This window comes from Protopterus annectens, chromosome 13.part0 (genome assembly GCF_019279795.1).
Source record: "Protopterus annectens isolate FY-2018-M chromosome 13.part0, PAN1.0, whole genome shotgun sequence".
NCBI lineage: Eukaryota > Metazoa > Chordata > Ceratodontiformes > Protopteridae > Protopterus > Protopterus annectens.
Window position 1 is genome coordinate 334,067,544 of NC_056747.1, and position 21,087 is coordinate 334,088,630.

The 21,087-nt window shown below is 44.0% G+C and overlaps 1 protein-coding gene across 3 annotated transcripts in view; it reads right to left on the minus strand.

Annotated features, from left to right (window-relative positions):
- The window catches only part of CRLF1 (cytokine receptor like factor 1), an 866,778-nt gene that overhangs the window by 754,375 nt on the left and 91,316 nt on the right, over positions 1–21,087 (minus strand). Inside the window, exon 1 of one of the 3 annotated variants that reach the window (XM_044053953.1) lies at positions 6,525–6,644. The exons of the other annotated variants lie outside the window; for them this stretch is intronic. The gene's annotated coding sequence lies outside the window, so the exon portion shown is untranslated. Of the gene's footprint in view, positions 1–6,524; positions 6,645–21,087 lie in introns of those variants that run through there. 3 annotated transcript variants of the gene reach the window in all.

The window sequence follows — 21,087 nt, forward strand, 5'->3', positions numbered from 1 at the left end:
AAATACAAAAGTGAGATCCCAGGACTGGAAAAGCACCCTCCTCAGCCGTAACAAGCAAATAAGACAGCTCATAAAATCTTCAAAGAGCAAATATGAGAAAAATTTAGCAACCATAGCTAAGCATAACCATAAGGCTTTCTTCAGCTACGTCCACAACCTAAAAGCTAGGACTCAGACGTGCTGAACTAACTGTGGATGGCATCACACACAATGACCCTGCGGAAATTGCAAACTTGCTAGCAGACAGCTTTGGCAAATATTTCAACCCCCCCCACCCCACCCCCAAGCATACAACAAACCATGTCTTCATCATCTCCTCCTCCCTGCATCTCCAAAGAGCAAGTTATCAATACTCTCTCCAAGCATAAGAACACAGCCTCCATGGGACCAGATGGCATTCTGGGCTGTGTTCTTAATGTTCTAAAACAAGGGCTAGCTACTCCATTAGGCACTCTATTCAACCACAGGCTGAGTACTGGCTTTGTCCCCACTGAATGGAAAACAGTGACTGTTATCCTTCTCCACAAGGGCAGCTCGGCAACAGACACGGATAACTACAGAGCCATAAGTTTAAACAGCCTCATCTGTAAGGCAATGGAATGACTCATCATCATGGACCTCATAAATAAGGATACAAGTGTCCCCCAAACCCTGGATCCATCCCAGTTCATTTTTTTCAAGGGCACGTGCACACAGCCTATCTTGACTTGGCCACGGCCTTCGGCATTATCCCACATTCGGGCATCATTGACAAACTAACCCAGTTGAAAAATCAACCCCTATGTTGTCAGGTGGGTTGCAAACTGGCTCACAGATTGACAACACTCAAAGTGTAAGACTTTACCTCTACCAGCAGACCTGTCACCAGTGGTGTCCCACAAAGGTCATTGCTGGGCCCCCTCTTATTTGACATATACTTCTCAGAAGTCCAGGCCAAAACAGAGTGGCTGTGGCTAACCAAGTTTGCAGATGACTCCAAATTAGGTGCTATCACTAAATCCCCTAGCAATGTCAGCTTATGTCAAAAGAGGCTTATACAGACCAATGACTGGTGCCACAGCCATGGTCTTAAACTAAATACTAAAAAATGCATCATCATTCCCTTCAGTAAAAGCACTCTCCCTTGTCCCTGCTGATTATAAAACAAACAATAATACCCTAAGTACTAATTCAGTAGTGACAGACCTGGGAACACAAGTTGACTCTGACCTCAACTTTGACCACCATGTGTCTACTGTGGTGAGAAAGGCATTCTATGTCACTCACCTGATTAGCAAAGGCATCGCCTCAAGAGCAAAAGAGGTTATAACTCCCATGTAGTCATCCCCCATCAGGCCTATTACTGAATATAATGCTCCCTTTGGTATGTACCGTACCACACCTGCAGCAACTTGACAGACCTCCGAGATCTCTAAGAAAATTTCGGGTTTCCAGCACATGTCTTACATGGACAGACTGAAGTTGCTGTTACTGTACTCAGTAGTGTACAGACTACTTAGAAGCGACTTAAGTCTGGTTTGCAGGGCTGTTTCTGACCCATGTCTAATGGAAATGCTGCACATCCATAAATCAAATGGGACTAGAGTCACCCCTTCCAGAGACTTCAATCTAGCCTGCAACATAAAAAGGACCTGCTGCAGAGACAGATACATCTTCAGATGTTGCCACTCCTCTGGAATAGGCTTCCAATGCATATCAAGCAGAGCATCTCCATAACCCTTTTTAAGCATAACCTGGACAACTGGATGGGAAACCATAAATTTCTGCCAGGGATACCTTCTCTCCTGGATATGGGTAGTCCTTGCTAGAAAAAACTTGGACATAGACAATGTCGCTCATCTAGTGTTACATTGCGATTTAACCTCTAAACCTCAAGATGCACGCACTCGAGACTCTCCTCAGTATGGAGAATACTGATATCTGTGCAGTAACAGAAACCTGGTTCAAGGCTCCTGAGAGCACCCCAGCACTAACAGGTTATACTTCATACCATGCTTTCCGGCCCCAAAACTCGGACCGAACCACAAAAGGAGGGGGAACATCCATATTTATCAAAGATACCCACACATCCAGGTTAGTGGCACTGCACGAAGCATCGGAGACCATCCATGTGCAACTAACAGTGGGCAAAATGCCTTTCAGTTTGTAGCCTGCTACAGACCACCCTCCCAAACACAGGAACCTCACTCGGCTTTCCTGAGAGCACTGGAGAATATGAAGGTCTCTCCAAACACCATTATATTGGGTGACTTCAACTACCCAAACATTGATTGGGAAAACTACTCAAGCCCAAACACCCTCACCCAATGGTTCCTAGAATTTATAAACTCAAATGCTATGGAACAACTGGTCACCACTCCCACAAGAGGGGAAAACATATTGGATCTGGTCATCACCAACATGGTGTCTCTATGTTCCACACCAGAGGTATATCCCTCATTGGTAAGATCAGACCATAAACTAATCTCACTGGACATCCATATTCCGTCCCAAGCCCTAGCCGAGGAAACCACGGTGAATAACTTCTCAAAAGCAAACTTCACACTTCTCAAAACCAAACGTATACAGCCCAAAATGCAGAATTCTTTACAAAAACATTCTATGGACACTTACAGGAATGCATGGAGCATGCTATCCCAAATAAAACCAATACTCACTCCTCCAAAGGCAGGAGACCTGTCTGGTGGACCCCGGCCATAAATAAGCTATATAACAGAAGCAGAAAGCTACTACATGATAGAGCAAAATCCCAAAAAGGGAAGGCATCTCTGATCAATATTAGCAAGAATCTACGATCCCTCATAAAATCATCTAAGGCCAACTTCGAAAGAAAAATTGCACAAGACACTAAAGATAATCACAAGGCCTTCTTTAGTTATGTCAGAAACCTGGGAGGCAACTCTCAGATATGCTCTGAGTTAGTGCAAAATGACAAAAAATACACTGAACCCACAGACATTGCCAACATCCTGGCAGAAAGGTTCAGTGCAAACTCCCACCCCCTTCCCCCTCAAAAGAGCAAATGTCTATCCCAACAGAGTGTAGCATTCCTGAGATCACAGATGCACAGGTGAGAGCTGCCCTCTCCAAAGCAAAAATCACAGCATCAATGGGACCAGACGGTGTACCGGGCTGCGTCTTACACAAGCTCCAAGAATAACTAAACCCTCATATAAAGTCATTGTTCAATCTCAGCCTTACTACAGGATATGTACCCAAGGAATGGCGTACAGCAACAGTGGTCCCACTCCACAAAGGTGGTGCCACAACAGACCCCGGAAACTATCGCCCTATAAGCCTGACTAGCCTGGTCTGCAAAGCTATGGAGCGTATCATCATGGAAATCATAAACAAAGACATTGGGAACCTCCAGATACTGGATCCTACCCAATTCGGCTTTAAGGGCAGATCTTGCCTCTTGAACCTGGTCGACTTCTTTGAAACAGTTAAGAAGCAGGATTAATGTCGAAGAAGCGACACAAGTAGCTCGAAGCAATCCCTTTATTGAATACAACGATTCCAATTGAAGTTAATAGGATAATTAATTGATTTAAGCATGTGGTTTTATTGAAAGTATATAACCTGAACCATTTGGTTATTTTAGTAACTTGATAAAGCTCGGTATTATACCGAGCGAAAGCGCTTGTTCTGAACTGTTGGAATCGTTGTATTCAATAAAGGGATTGCTTCGAGCTACTTGTGTCGCTTCTTCGCCATTAATCCTGCTTCTTGGCTTTTGTTTGGTTCCTGTTTGTACATTGATTCTTTGAAACAGTTACCAAAGCCATAGATGAAGGGAAGGTAGTCCACACAGCCTACCTGGACCTCGCAAAAGCCTTCGACACAATACCCCACTCAGGCATCATAAATAAGCTCACCAGCTTAAATATCAACCCCTATGTCACAAAATGGGTTGCAAACTGGCTCAGGGATAGAACCTACATGGTCAGAATAGCAGGTGCCATGTCAGACTCTAAACCAGTTACAAGTGGCGTCCCACAAGGCTCAGTCCTGGGACCTCTCTTGTTCGGTATATATTTATCAGAGGTATAGGCTAACATGGGTGGACTATGGCTGAACAAGTTCGCAGATGACTGCAAATTGGGTGCCGTAATCGACTCTCCGGCTGACACAAGCATCCTCCAAAAGGGTCTCACAGAGATGGATAACTAGTGCCAGAGCCATGGTCTAAAGCTAAATGCCAAAAAGTGCATAGTCATCCCCTTTGGGAAAAACAAAGTGCCTACAAATGACCACATAGGTGGTAATCCATTAAGTATGGAAGACGTAATTAGGGACTTGGGGACCCAAGTAGAGAGCAATCTCTCCTTTGACAATCACATTGCCAAAGTGGTTAGAAAGACCTTCTATATAGCCCACCTTATCATGAAAGGATTCACATCTATATCAAGAAAGGTCATTGTGCCCCTCTACTCATCACTTATCAGGCCCATAATTGAATACAATGCCCCATTTGGGATGTACCTTACCCGACACCTGCAGCAAGTGGAAAGACCCCATGCTCTATGCAGTTCAGCTAAAGAAACTCCAGCTCTACTCAGTTGCATACCGCCTACTCAGAGGCGATCTGTGTCTGACGTATAAAGCCATGTCCAACCTAGAATTAATGGACATGCTTCACCTCAGGAAATCCAAATTCCTTAGAGCTACATGCTCCAGGGACTTGAACCTCAACACAGAAATAAATAGGACATGCTGGAGGTACAGATTCATATCCCAGAGGCTCCCCTCACTCTGGAACAAAATTCCAATCCATGTTAGGCAGAGCCCCTCAATGACCCTCTTCAAGAGAAATCTTGATGAGTGGAGGGAGATCATAAGTTTACCCCTTGGATCTCTTCTGTGTCCCTGCTTGACAGAGGTACAGTAAACTAACCTTAAACGGGCTACCTTCTGTGACCTACTATACAGAGGCACAGTCAACTAATCTAAAAGGGTGGCGAAAGCCAAACACACCCTGGCTAGGCTTATAAATGCCCTAGGGCAGATAGCCTAGTATCAACCTATGAACAACTAGGCTTGCAACGACTCTCGGGTCAATTGCCTAGTAACATTATATGAACATATGACCTTTTAGAAAACAGCTGTTTGAAGAAAAGTCATCAGCATAAGAACCATGCAAACTCCTCATAGCGGTTAAAGCTCTCTGAATAAATACAAAAACTGGACCATAAAGCATGTCCACAATACAAAACAGCATTGCTGGATGATCTGATGCAGCAGAGATCTCAATGGACAAGAACACTGCCTTCTTATAAGATATCTCCAACTGGTGAACTGCATAATAATCATCCTGTTTAATCATATTCTCAGTCAGATGTGTCCTGCAGCATGTGTCCCAACATCCATCCTAATATTCATATCTCATAAAGATAAAGCACTCCTGAACAGTTCACTGCTCCATGACCTTAACAAGTCAAGACACAGATGCTCTAATCAACAAGATCTAGAGGAACAATAAGTTATCTCAAACCATCAGAATTATCTTCCTCAAGGTACTGGCCCAGTACACAATATCAACCTGACCACAGCACTACATCTAATATCGCCATAATGAATTCATGCAGTATCAGGCATGGCAGTATAAGGAAGCTTCACACAGCTCTGGGTCAGAAAGTGGTCAGACCAAGAGACCAGTTCCATCACCAAAATACAAAACAAATGACAATATAGAACAAAATAAATGTACTTCACACACTCCATATCAAAATTCATTGATTAACACTTTTGTTCAGAGAGGAGTATATCACATCCTTAGTACTTCTGGAGCAAGATGCTTCTAAGGGACATCATCATAGTACTCATATGCTGGTCTACCTGTGGAGGGGAAAGGCATCCAGTAGTGATGCCAGCAAACTTTGAAGAATTAGTGATCTTAGAGACTAAAGGACCAGCTAGGGGGTGGCCTGAAGTGGCCAACAGCCAGCCCACCTACCTTGGGAGATGTCATGAGATTTCTTGTCAATTTGCTGCTCCCTAGTGTAAGCAATGAAATGGTACACATTCAAATACATGACGTGTGCCAAGGGAAGTATCAGCACATCATATGAAGGATCATGCATGTCTTCTGATTTATTTCATTAAATATTCCACCCCTTCAGGGAAAAAAAATCATTATGGCATACAGATAATCCCTTCTATAAGAACAGATAACGCAGCACCTAGATACCTCAGTCATCTCTCTGTCTTCTAAAATGGATAACTGGGACTGCAGCTGTTTTCAGAAGCTAACAACCCCATTTTTGGGGCAAGACATTTGGTCTATGGGGACGATAAAGAACTCAAGAGACAGGCACCAGAAGCAGCAGATGGTCAGTCTTACAGTACAGGGCCAAAAAACATATTTTTATTTGTATACAAACCATAATCCTCTTGACTGAATAATAATTTAATTATATAACATGCATTTTTTTAGTGAGTTTGAATGGCACAAACTAATAAGATGCAGCTGCTTCTGGGTATATACCATGACCACTACCTCTTGAAAGAGTCAAATTCCTCACCTGTGCATCTAGTGAGTGTTCTGTAGAGAAGTCTATAGGGAGCTATGAGAGAAAGATGTAGGCAGTCTGGAGAGTGTCCCTGAAACCTGGAAAAAGGTTACAAGCTGTTGTCCTGTAAAGGAGAAGATAATAAAATTAGCCCTGCCTATATGTTAAAATTTATAGAAGGGAAGACTAGTTTTGTAAGTACTGTTGACAGTAATGGGTTTAGCATTTCTGGAACCAAGCATCATATTAGTGAAAACGTTTACTCAGGGTAAGCCATCTAGATTATCAGTGGTGTATACAATGATCTAATATTCCACAAGACCCACATTCCTAAGTATCTAACAGCCTTAGAGTTTCAACAGAAGGAAGAATTTTGCATAATCTTCAAAAAAGGTTTGAAAGTCACAGCTAGCATAGATGTTCTCCCAATATTACTTTGTACTCTTGAAGCACAGGCAAATGATTGAAATTCTTGTATAATATCATCAAACCAGGTTGGCAAAGAAATGGTAAACATAAGGTCATCTGTATAGATATTTATAAACACAACACTGCTGTTGAGTTGCACTCAGTCACCTAAACATTGCACCTGAGTGTTGTCAACTAATATAAAGAAGAAAAAGAACCATGGTCACGCTTTCTCTACCCCACCCCCACCCCCGCACTGTGATTGCTCTGGAGAGGAAAGACCCTTGCTTCACAAATGATGAAGAATTATCATACAGCCTTGGTGATGAACATATAGGTGTCTTTGGAAACCACAGCAGTAGTCATTTCTTTCCAAGGTTGGGGAGGGCAACCCTTACCTCTAACATTCCCAACAGAAATCTCTCCAAAAATATCCAGGGATCTCTCATCAATGAACTGATACACCTTGTTTTGAGTCTGTCAGGTTCTGGTATCTTTCCCATTTTAATTTAGTATAGCTTGGTTTAATTTCTCTTTGAAAAGGCGTAAGGTATCCTGTTGAACCAAAGATAATTTAGAAATTCCAATACTGCCCAACTAAGACAGAATCACAAACCTGTGTCTTGCACCCCAAATCCAATGATGGAATATAAGTGGCAATCAAAAGAGTCAATAATCATCTCAGCAGGGCATCAAAACATACCAGTGTCCAGACACTTAAGCAGAAAAACCTGCTGCATAGCAGACTTTACCATCACCTTCATGAACAAAAGTCTTAATCAACAAGGAGATGTGCTATAGAACCTTAACTTTTGCTGGTTATGCTGAGCAGGAAGAAAAACATAGACTGTAACTTAGGAGAAGCACTCATTTAGTGAATCCAGATCACTGAGTCAGTTAGAGAAATGGGATTTTGTCAGGTTGTCTATACTACGTAACAAAAGGGGTATTTCCAGTTGTTGGTTAATGCCGCGGCCCATGCTGATGCCCTAGGGCTCCAGCCATGCCAAAAATATTGAAAGTCATGGACAGATTGTCCATGGACAAAAATATGTATGGACATAACTGCAATGGGTGTATACAGCAGGACTGTGGGTAGGACTTAACAAAAAATCCAAACTACCCACAGATGATGGCTCACTACCAGTCCATTCTCATACCAGCTAGTAATATGGCTACAGCAAGCCAGTCAATGGAGGAATGAATGTGCCACTTAAGCAAGAAACAGAGTTGAATGCTGGTGTGGGGAGGGCCAAAAAATTACTTAAGAAAAACATTTTGCTTTAAGCATTCCCAGGCCACAACAGTCAAAGTCCAACATCTGCTGTGCCTGCTACATAACAGTTTTTAAGAAATTGAAATAGTTCATCTCCTACCCCAACCACTTTCCCAAAAACTGAACTGGGTAAGGACGATTATGATAGGTGAATACTCCTTGTTCTAACTCCACCTTAGGTTCATGGTCAAATACCTAAGCTTTTCAAGCAAAAACATAAATTCCAGGCTTCCTGTTTAAAAAATTATGAGGGATTTATCCTGGTTGTGCATGTCCACAGAGAACTGAATTTGTTCTTACACCCATTTACTTATTTATGTCAGTTTGTTAACTGGGTAACTAGACCCGGGCCAAAATGGCAAACATTATACATGAGATACAAAGAAACCACAAAATCGTAGAACTAAGAAACAGTAGTCAGCAATGCAAAAGAAAAAGTACAATGCCTCAGAGATTTGGGTGCAAAGTTACAGCATTAGAGTATATTACTTGCACTATTTATGGATTTAGGTGCAATATTCACAGTATGAGGTATATATTTACATTGTCAACAGTTGCAAGTAAATGTTTAGATACTAGAAAATATTCACACACACAGCAACAATTTGTTTTTTAAAGAGGTGCTGCATTGTCTAAGCTTGACAATCTTTCACAACTGTGTACCAAGTAATATAGTATCCATAGGGGAAAACTCAGCTTTATGAAGAACTGAATTCTTAAAAAGGCATTGGACATTTGAATGCCCCTCAACTACATTTTGTGAATATGTGACACTGAGTGATGTGGAGAACAAAACTGTGCAACCTGAATCCAGGACATCAACAGGGACAAAGTCAACACTGACCATAGCCATAGCCTGGCTGCAAGAATCTTTGCAGAATTTCAACTGAGGGATAAATCCTACATGAAAATCCGAACATGTTGTCTTAAGGACTTATTATACTATCCGTTTCCATAAAATCTACCATCCACATCCACATTAAGAACAACCTCAGCTGATTCCCTGACTGCCCATGATAACAATGCGAAGTTTAGCACCCTCTTCAACTACAATGGATGTCCATAATCTGCACATCCAACCCCCTCCTTTTTTATGAACTAGAAAGCTCAAGCTGTTGCTGCTAATTAATATGGCAATCCTTGTTTTTTACCAAGAACACATGAAGATGACGCACAACACAGAACCCCGTCTGCTTAAATTAGCATACTCCATGAAGATGGATAGCTTACTCCCAAAACTTCTCTTGCTGGAAAAATCTAAACCATGTAATTGAGTTGCTAAACCCATTAATATTCCCAGGAAATAATTTAAGCTTTACTTTATAATGTCAGAGCATAAAATACAGTTATGTACACTTACCATAAATGTAGATGTTCAAGTGTATTCACTGTTGCAGTCATCACCTGTGGGTTATCCCTGCTGTGGTAGCCCTCGGACTGCCCGAATACCACAGTCAATGTTTTTCTGCATCGGCTGCTGTCGCTTGCTGTCTGATGTCAGGTCGTCAGTACTATAAAGGAAGGCAGCCAACGCCATTACATCAGTTTTTCTTGTGCTAACCAGTCAGAGGCCCAAGTAAATATAGTAAGGTGGTCCTGGTGGCTAAAAGCCACCGTTAGACACGTATGTCTCCCTAAAGAAAGAAGATATAAGGGTAAGGAGGGTGGGAAACCAGGACTGCAACAGTGAATACACTCGAATATCTACTTTTATGGTAAGTGTACACAACTGTACTATATTCTTCGTGTTTCACTGTTGCAGTCATCACCTGTGGGAGGATTCCCAAAGTGGAGGAGAGGGGTAGGATCAGGAAGAGACCTACTGTTGCAGTCATCACATTTGGGTTATCTGCTTGCAGTAGCCCTCAGTCGGCCTGATTATCAAAGTCTTGGGTCCTGCGTCAGTTACTGTCTCATCTTCCATGATGTCAGGTAGTCAGGGGTATAAAGCATGCAGCCGATGCCATTACATCAGTTTTTCTTGCCCCAGATGTCAGGTGCCCCCATAATGGGAAGCAATTATATACAAAGTTATACCTCCAACAAAAAAGCAAATACACCAAAAAGCTTTAAGCATAGTAAACAAGAATAGAGGAATAGTCAATAGAAGCCAGGGGGCTGGAGGGAGGGTAACCAGGACTGCAACAGTGAATACACTCGAACATCTACATTTATGGTAAGTGTACACAACTGTACTATGTTTTTCGTGTCACACTGTTGCAGTCATCACATTTGGGTAGATTCCCAAAGCTAAGGATGGGAGGAGGTAATTAGATAGCATTAGGACCAGCTATAATGCCCTGCAAGACTGCAGTGGCAAAACCAGCTCTGGATTTAGAAAAAATGACAAGTGGTAATGCTTGGTGAAGGTATGTACAGAACTCCAGGTAGCAGTTTCTAGGATGTCCCTGGTAGGGACACCTCTGAGAAAGGCTGTAGAGGTAGATGCAGCCCTGGTTGAATGTGGTGTAATCCCCTGTGGGGTAGGTTTTCCATGGTGCTTATAACAGAAATGAATGCAGTAGCCTATCCACTTAGAAATGGTTTGCTTTGAAATGGCCTTCCCCTCTGCCCCTGCAGCAAATGCAATCAGCAGCTGTTCAGATTTCCTGAGGGGTTTAGTCCTGTCCAAGTAAAATCTAAGTTGCCTGTGCACGTCCAATGAGTGCAATATTAGTTCCCCCCTTGTTCTGTGGATTAGAAAAGAAGGTTGGCAAATGAATGGACTGATTAAGGGCCACACTGGATACCACCTTGGGCATGAAGGAGGGATTGGTCCTGAGGAACACCCTGTCCGCATGAAAGATGATGAAAGGCTCCACTGCCATGAGGGCCTATAATTCAGAGACTGTTCTTGCTGAAGTGATGGCTAGAGGAAGGCTGTTTTCCAAGAATGGAATTTCAACTCTGGATTTGCAGCTGGCTAAAAGGGAGGTAGAGTGAGTTTTTCAAATACACAGTTGAGGTCCCAGGCTGCAGTAGTGGCTCTCCTGGGTGGTCTTAAATTTTTGGCCCTCTGAGGAACTGCTTCAGCAGTGGATGAGAGAAGAGGGGTGGTTCTGTATTGTAATGAGCTGAAATGGCTGAGGCATGAATTTTGATGGAGGAAAAGGAAAGGCCCTTGTGAATCATCTCAGTTAAGTATTAAAGAATCTCAGGTAAACTGGGTGCTGCTGTGCCCATCCCCTGAGTTTGGCTCCAGGAAAGTACAGTTGTGTACACTTACCATAAATGTAGATGTTTGAGTGTATTCACTGTTGCAGTCATTACACTTGGGTAGAGTCCCAAAGCTATGGTTGGGGGGCTGGAGCTAAACAATATTAGGAGCGGCTATGAGGCCCTGCAGAACTGCAGTGGCAAAGTCTGCTCTGGATTTAGAGTAAAGTGGCAGATTGTAATGCTTTGTAAAGGTGTGCATTGAACTCCAAGTAGCAGCCTCTAAAATGTCTTTGGTTGGTACCCCCCTGAGAAAGGCTGCCGAAGTGGCTGCTGCTCTGGCTGAATGTGGCCTAATGCCCTTAGGCACTGGCTTGCCATGCTGACAGTAGCAGAAACGAATGCAGTGACCTATCCACTTTGAAATAGTCTGCTTGGAGACAGCCTTTCCTTGTGATCCTGCAGCATATGCCACTAGTAATTGTTTTGTCTTTCTGAAAACTTTAGTTTTGTCCAAACAGAATCTAAGTTGTCTGTGTACGTCCAAAGAATGCAGAATTTTCTCCCCCTTGTCCTGTGGATTTGGATAAAAAGTTGGCAAATGAATGGCTTGGTTAAGGGCTACACTGGACACCACCTTAGGCATAAATGTAGGGTTTGTCCTCAGGGAGACCCTGTCTGGATAAAAGATGATAAAAGGTTACACAGCCATGACAGCCTGTAGCTCTGACACTCGTCTTGCAAAAGTTATTGCTAGGAGCAGTCTGTTTTCCAAGATAAGAACTTTATATCCGCAGTAGCAACTGGCTCAAAGGAGGTAGGGTGAGTTTTTCCAATACATAATTAAGGTCCCATGCAGGCATTGGAGGTCTCCTTGCAGGCCTTAAATTTTTGGCTCCCCTGAGGTACTGCCTTAAAAAGGATGAGAAAATAGTGGTGGCTCTGTATTGTAATGAGCTGAAATGGCAGAGGCATGAATTTTAATTGATGAAAAAGATATGCCTTTGTCTAGCATCTCAGTTAAGCAGTGCAAAATCTGAGGAATATTTGGTACAGCTGTGTCAGTTCCTTGAGCTTAGTTCCAAGCACAAAATCTCTTCCATTTTCCAGAATAGGATTTTCTAGTACTAGGCCTTCTGGCTTCCAAAATGACATCCATCACAGCTTTGCTGAGAGGTGTGCTTTGTATGGCTACATAATCCACCATGCTGCCAGGTTTAGAGTCCTGAGTTTGCTGTGCAGAATCTGATTGTTTTGTTGGGACAGTAGGTGAGGTATTTGAGGTAAGGTCCAGGCTGGGCATTGAGACAAGTTCCTTAAGATCGGATACCAGTACTGGCGGGGCCAGTCTGGGGCAATCAGAATCATTTTTGGTTTTTCCTGTCTCACCTTTAGGAGTACCTTGGGGAGGAGAGGCAGTGGAGGAAAGGCATATACTGATAGGTTTTTCCAGTTGAATGATAAGGTGTCCACTTTCCATGCTTGTCTGTGATAAGTCCTTGTGCAGAATCTTTCTAGTTAATAGTTGTGAGGGGAGGCAAATAGATCTATGTCCGGGCGTCCCCATTTCTTTGTTATCATGCTGAAGACTTGTGGATCCAGGTGCCACTCGTGGGGATCCATGAGGTTTCTGCTTAGTTCATCTGCCAGAGTATTGTCCTTTCCTGGCAGGAATTGTGCCTGCAGATGAACTTGGTAAGTCAATGCTGTGTCCCATAAAGTCATGGCTAGTCTGCAAAGGGGGTAAGAATGCGTGACCCCTGCTTGTTTATGTACCACATGACTGTGGTGTTGTCTGTCTTTATCAGTAGTTGTCCCGGATGAATTAGGTCCTTGAAGGCTGTCAGGGCATTTTGAACAGCTAGCATCTCTTTTTGATCGATATGTAGATGCATTTGATTTGATGACCAGGTGCCCTGAATGCCTCTTCCTGCCATGTGGGCCCCCCAGGCATAGTCTGATGCATCTGTTATTAAGTTCTGCCTGGCTGGGGGAAGTGAGAATGGCTGTCCCTTGTTTTGGTGATAAGCCTTTGCCCACCATCGAAACTCGTGTTGCAGGCAGGGAATGAGAGAAATCATTGTTTCCAGGCTGTGGCAATGTTGTGTCCAGACACTTTTTAGGTACCATTGAAGTTTCCTCATACGCAGTCTTGCATATGGAATTAGTAGGATGCAGGATGCCATGAAGCCCAAAGCCTGCAGAATTTTTATTGCAGATAACTGGGCCTTTGTTGCCATTTCCTTGAAATAGGTAGTCAATTGCCTTTGTTTGTCTGACGTGAGATAAGCCATCTGGGCAGTTGTATTTAAGCTTGCACCCAGGAATATTATCTCTTGAGAGGGTATTAGTTTTGATTTCTTTTTGTTGACTGTGTACCCTAGGCATGGTAAAAGTCTTTTCACAAACACCAGATGCTGTAGTAGAATGTCCTTGTTCTCTGCTTGTATGAGGCAGTCGTCCAAGTAAGGATATATTTGTATTCCTCTGTCTGCAGAAAGCAATTACTGGTGCCAGGCACTTTGTGTAGACCCTGGGCGCAGTAGATAAGCCAAAGGTCAGTGCAGAGAATTGGTAATGCTTTGTACCAGCCTTGAATCTGAGGTATCTTCTGCATGACTGTCTGATTGGGACATGCAGGTATGCCTCTTTTAGGTCTAAAGTGACCAGCCAAGCCTTTCTGCCCAGCATGGGCAGAAGCTGCTGTAAGGTCAACATCTTGAATTTTGGTATATCCAGGAAAGTGTTTAGAATTGATAGGTCCAGTATTGGTCTCCATGTTTTGTCCTTTCTTGGTACCAAGAACAGTCTTGAGTAAAATCCTTGTCCCTGCTTTTGCTATGGCACTTGTTGAATAGCCCCCATGTCCATGAGGGATGAGACTTGTTTTTCAGCCTCTGCCCATTGATTTTTTGGCAGGTCTGGCCAACCATGTGCCCTTGGCAGGGTATGGAAGTGAAACTTGTAGCCTTGTGACACTATGTTTAGAACCCATTTGTCCTGGGTTATAATGTGCCAATTTTGAGAATAAAGTGCTAATTTCCCCCCTAAGGGTGCTGCCAATAGATAAGTGCTTGGTGCTGGCAAGGGGAAGTCATTGGGACTGCTTCCTGTATGGTTGCAATTTGTCTTCTCCACTTTTGGAGGTAGAAGCTCTCCATTGCTTAGACCTGTACAAACCTTGCGGCTGGGATCTGCCTCTAGGACACCTGGGTCTGCCCCTTTGAGGTCTGTCTGACACTGGAAAGGACCAATTCTTTGTAGGCCAGTGTTTGCTAAACCTTGGTGGCTGTACTTGTAAAAAATCTTTGACCGTTTGCATAGATTTAGCTTTGTCCTCCATTTTCTTTAACACCTCTTCTGCCTTAACACCAAACAAGGTATCATGCTGTAATGGTGCGTGTAATAATTTTGCTTTGACATGATCAGGCAGATTTTGATCCTTTAACCAAGCATGCCTCCTAATTACAGAACCCGTAACAGCAGCCCTGCAGGAGGCCTCCAGAGAATCAAAACCACATTGCAAAGTATGCTTTCCAACTTGTTCAGCTGCATGCAATAAATCCTGCATTTCTTTGTTATCTGCACATTTAGAATTTACCAACATTTTCTGTTTAAGCAGTGTCATGACATATTGCTGATATTTGAGCATATGAAATTGGCAGTTTAAAGCCCTTATAGCCAAGGTAGCAGATGTGTAAATCTTTTTTCCCCATCTATCCAATGCCCTAGAATCTCTGTCAGAGGGGGTAGGGTTTTTTGCAGTGGAAGCCTTAACACCTTTGGGACCCTGAGAAATAGTTTCTGGGTCTACAGCAGGGTTTTTGAAAAGGAATTTATGAGAGTCAGGAACCCTGTAGTATCTGTCAGGCTTAACAGGAGCTGGAGGTAAGGAGTCAAGGTTCAGACTAGACTCTGAAAACACATCATCTACAATATCTAACACAGGTGGAATAGCTAGAGGCCTGTGTTGAGGCAGTAGAAGAAAGTCCCTGAGCCTCTTCTTAGACTCTGAAAAATCTTGGCTCTCCCAGTGGAAATGCTCCCTCATGGTATGCAAGGTTTCCCCAAAGGAATAGTCCTCAGGAGGAGAAGCTGAAGGAATAGATTCTTCAGCATCAGAATTCTCATAAGGGGGAAGAGAACATTCAGGATCAGAAGAAGAATCAGAGGAAATGGAAACCTGATCTGAAGATTCATAGTCTGTCTCTTGCCTAGGCCTCTTATCAGGAGGGGGATGGGAACCCCTGATCAAGGTAATTAAGTCTTCGGCCATTTTGAGCATCTGTTTTTTGGGCATGGAGGCCTGTCCATGTGGCTGGTGAACTTGTTTCTTTGCTTTTAAAGGCGATTTAGTCTTTGTCTTTGAAGCTGAAGTTGGTTTAATGTATAACTGTTTAGGTCTGAATACACCCTCAGAAGCCGATGCCTGCTCAGCGGCTCTGGACCCATCTGAGAGAATAGTTTCTGAGCCTCCAATACCTTGAGTTTCAAGCGGCCTGACCAACTCCACGTGGGTGTCGGTAGTGTCCTGCGACTCTAAAGTAGCGGGAGTCAGGGGCTGCGAAAGCGTCTCACTGAGAACCGGCGAACCGGCAAATGGCTTAGGAGAAGCTTCGTCGTCGGTTTTGGACCTCGGTTGCCTGTCTTTCTTTTTCTTTGCGCTTTTTGTGAACTCCGTTAGTCGGATGGCTATCCGATGGCATTGTATAATTAAATCTGCACCCAAAGTAGCTTAGTGCAAAATCGTACCGACGCTTAATAGTGCATTGGTTAAATCTGGCACAAAACCGACAACGTCTTGGTCAGGGCCTAGGCAAGGAATACAATAAGAATGAAAGTCTTTATGAGGTATTTGCTTCCCACAAGAAATACAATTATTTACTTTTTCTGACATCGGTCTGGAGCAAGAAAATAGTTTCCCCAACGGGGTACTTAGCTTTTAATGAAGACTTCGGATCTGAAACTCGAGCACGAAAATCTCAGGAGTAGGCCAACCGGCACTTGCGAACTGCTTTTGCTTCGGGCACTGCGCGGCAAGAAAGACTGAAGAAAATGGTGTCGGCTGCATCTTTTATACCCCTGACGACCTGACGTCAGGGAACGGGTGACAGCAACTGAAGCAGGACCCAGGACTTTGGAATTCAGGCTGACTGAGGGCAACCTGCCAGCAGAATTACCCAAGTGTAATGACTGCAACAGTGAAACACGAAGAACATCAGAATCTTTTCCATTTTTCAGCATAGGATTTTCTAGTACTAGGCCTCCTTGCCTCCAGAATGACATCAATCACTGGTTTACTAAGGGATGGCAACAAAGAGATCAGGTAATTAGCCAGGCTGCCAGGTTCAAGGTTTGAAGCTGTGGGTGCAGCATCTGGCCCTTCTTCTGGGACAGCAGGGTAGGGGTCTGAGGCAGGTGCCATGGTGCCAGCAGTGACACACTGCGCAAGAGGGGGTACCAGTGTTGGAGTGGCCAGTCTGGTGCAATCAGTATTGTCCTTGGTTTGTCCTGTTTGATCTTTAGTAGTACCTTGGAGAGAAGAGGCAGAGGGGGAAAGGCAAACTGTTAGGTTTTTCTAGGTGAAGGACAGGGCATGCACTTTCCAAGCTTGTTTGTGGGGAGTCCTTGTGCAGAATTTGTCCAATTGGTAGTTCTGGGGGGAGGCAAACAGGTCTATCTCTGGGCTCCCCCATTTGTTTCCCAACATGTTGAATATATTTGGTTCCAATTTCCACTCGTATGGGTCCATGAGATTTCTGCTTAGGTCGCCTGCCAGTGTACTTAGTTTTCCTGGCAGGGATTGAGCCTGTAGGTGCACTTGGTAGCTCAAGGCTGTGTTCCACAGAGCCATGGCTAGTCTGCAGAGAGGATATGAGTGGGTTCCTCCCTGCTTGTTTATATACCACATAACAGTGGTGTTGTCCGTCTTTAACAATAATTGTCTTGGAAGAATGTGGTCCTTGAAGGCTGTCAGAGCATTCTGTACAGCTAATATTTCTTTTTGATTGATATGCAGGTGCATTTGACATGGGTTCCATTTGCCCTGAATGCACTTCCCTGCCAAGTGAGCCCCCCCCATGCACAGTCTGATGCGTATGTCAGGGTTTGGGCAGCAGGGGCTAGAGTGAATGGTAGTCCCTTGTTTTGGTGGCAGGCCTCTGCCCACCAATGTTACTCTATCTGTAGACAAGGTATGATAGGAATCATTGATTCTGGATCCTGAGAATGTTGACAACATGTTGACACCATAGGCTTTTTAGATACCCTTATAGTTTCCTCATATGCAGTCTTGCATATGGAATTAGTAGAATGCAGGAGGCCATGAACCCCAGGGCTTGCAGTATTTTCCTTGCAGATAGCTGGGTCTTTGTGGCCAGTAGTTTGAAGTAGGCTGTCAAATGAACTTGTTTCTCTGGTGTGAGGTAGGCCATCTGGGAAGTTGTACTCAAGCTTGCTCTCAGGAATACAAGCCAATACAAGCCAACAAGGTTCCCTGGCATATGCCACCACGAAAGTTATTTTCCTGAGCCAATGTCGAGCAGACACACAGAAGTGATCCCCGGGGTGTATTTCCTATTTCCCATCCACTCATCAATATTTTTCTTGAAGAGTGCTAATAAAGAACTTTGCTTGACATAAATGGGTAGCCTGTACCAGAGTATGGAAAGTCTCTGGGACAGGAATCTATCTCTCCAGCATGTCCTGTTTATTGTGGTGACAAGGTTTAGGTCCCTAGAGCGTGTAGCTCAGAGGGATTGGGATTTCTTTAGGTGTAGCATGTCCAACAGCTCTGGTTTTGACATAGCTTTATATGTTAGGCAGAGATCGCCTCGGAGTACGTGATATGCTATGGAGTAAAGCTGGAGTTTTTTGAGATGGTCAGTGTAGGGTATCTGCTTGAAGCCAATAATTCTCTGTGAGGTACTTCTGTGGCGTTTCCAGCTGCTGCAGATGTCTTGTGAGGTACATTCCAAAAGGGGCGTTGTACTCTATAATGGGTCTAATGAGTGTCGAGTAGAGGGGAACAATGACCTCTTTTTTCCTGGATGAGAACCCTTTTATGATGAGGTGTGCCATGTAGAAGGTCTTCCTGACTACTGTGGTGATGTGACTATCAAAGGACAGACTACTGTCCACCTGGGTTCCAAGGTCTCATCACACATTCTGTGTTAAGTAGACTGCTGTCTATGTAGTAGTTCATGGGTACAGAGTTTTTACCAAAGGGGATGACAATGCACTTTTTGGCATTGAGCTGGAGGCCATGGCTCTGACACCAGGCATCTGTCTCAGCGAGGCCCTTCTGTAGGATTTCCACATCATTTGGGAACTCTACTATGGCTCCTAGTTTGCAGTCATCTGCGAACTTCATTAGCCAGTGGCTTTCTGTGTTAGCCTGTACTTCAGAGAAATAGATACAAACAGGAGAGGTCCCAGGATTGAACCCTGTGGTACTCCACTTGTCACTGGTATGAGGTCAGATTTGGAGTGTGCAATTTTTATAGTCTGGGTTCTGTCAGTGAGCCAGGTGGCAACCCATCTTGTGATGTAGGAATTTATACCTAGTTTAGTGAGTTTAGCTATAATTCCAGAATAGGGGATGGTGTCGAAAGCCTTGGCAAGGTCAAGATAGGCTGTGTGAACCACCTTACCCTCATCTACGGCTTTGGTGACTGCCTCAAAGAAGTCGATCAGGTTCAGGAGGCATGATCCGCCTTTCACAAACAGAACTGGGTGGGATCCAGAGTTTGGAGGTTACCAATGTCTTTGTTTATGAGTTCCATGATGATACGTTCCATGGCCTTGAAGACCAGCCTCATCAGGCTAATAGGGCGATAGTTCCTGGGATCAGCGGTGGCTCCCCCTTTGTGGAGTGGGATAACTGTTGCTGTACGCCATTCAGTGGGCACAAAGCCTGATGTGAGGCTATGATTGAACATGGTGCTTAGGTGGGGAGCCAGTTCGTTCTGAAGTTAATGTATAATGCAGCCTGGGATGTTGTCCGATCCCATGGATACTGTGTTTTTGGCTTTAGACAGTGCAGCTTTTACCTGTGTAGTTGTGATTACAGGGACTCTGCATTCTTCCTGTATAGATATGGGCCCTTTAGGGGGTGAGGAGGGGGGGGGGTAAAGTTAGCACTAAACCTATCTGCCAGGATGTTGGCAATATCAGTTGGTTCTGTAATTTTTGTGCCATTGTGCTGTAACTCAGAGCAGATCTGGGTCTGCCATTAAGATTCTTGACATAGCTATAGAATGCTTGTGGTTGCCCTTAGAATCAGTGAAGATTTTATTTTCGTAGCTAGCTTTGGAGGATCTTATAAGGGATCTCAGCTTCTTACTGAGGCTGACCAGGGAACTCCTCCACTTATGGGATTTTACTCTCTTTTGCAACAATTTCTTCCTTCTGTTGTACAGTTTGTTTAGGGCCGGGGACCACCAGATCGGCTTCCTTTTTTTTTGTAGGATAGCATCTTTCTGTTTGAGATAGCACGATCCATGCACTAGTGTAAGTGCTTATAGAGTGCATTTCTGTAGGATTCAGCAGTTGTAACTGTATTGTCCATCTGCATGGGTGTCATGAAGTTCATCACTTCTGTCTTAAGAAGCATGAAGTTGGCTTTGGAGAAATTTTTTACCATGGTTTCTTAATGGGGAGTGGGGGTGGGATGTGAATACCAAGGGTGATTAGCTTATGGTCAGATCTGACCAACGAGGAGTTGACTTCAGGTGTGGAACACCGGTCACTCATGTTGGTAATGACTAGGTCTAGAATACTGTTGCCTCTGGTGGGGGTGTGGATAAGTTGATCCAGGGCACTGGAGTTTATGAATTCCAGAAAGCGTTGTGTGAAGGAGTTGGTACATGAGTAGTTTTCCCAGTTAATGGTGGGGCAGTTGAAATCGCCCATTATTAGGGTGTTTGGTTGAACCCTAATATTTTCCAGTACATCAAGAAAAGAGGAGTGGGAATCCTGGGACATGGTGGGGGATCTGTAGCAAGCTACAATTTGGATTGCAGTTTTGCCCAGAGTTAGTTGCGCTTGGATAACTTCAGATGCATTATGTTGAGCAACGAGCCTGGAGGTGTGGATATCCTTAATGAATATGGACACACCTCCGCCTTGGGTGTTCCGGTCCAGGTTACATGGCCGTAAAGTGTGGTATGAGTTATAGCCTGGTAGTGCAGGGGTGCTCTCTGGAGCCTTGAACCAGGTCTCAGTCATTGCACAGATATCGATGTTCTCCATTTTAAGGAGTGCCTCGAGTGAGTGCATTTTGAGATTTAGACTTCTAGCATTGAGTAGCATTGCCCTCAGTTTTTGCTTGCCTGTTCCTGTTATGGTGGTGAATTTGTCATTTGAACCTTGCCTAAAAAAGGCACTATAGGGGCGGCAAGAGCCTTAGCCAGTATCCGAATCCCAGGGGCGACAGGTGCAGGCCATCTCTGGCAAAGCATCATGGTCTGTCGACCATGTCATCCCAAGCAGACAGATATTGGATCCCCATAGAATGACACCAGAAGCTTAGCCAATTGTTAAAGTCAATCATTTTGTCCTTGTACTGCGGTATCATTCTGGGCGATGGTAGAATGCTAGTCAGGGCTAGTGTCATACCTGCCTGGGCTACAAGATCGGAGGGCTCTTCCATGTCTCTTTTCATGTAGTCCACGGAAGTACGTCTCAGGTCGTTCACACCAACATGGACAATGACAGAGTCATATTTGTACTTGT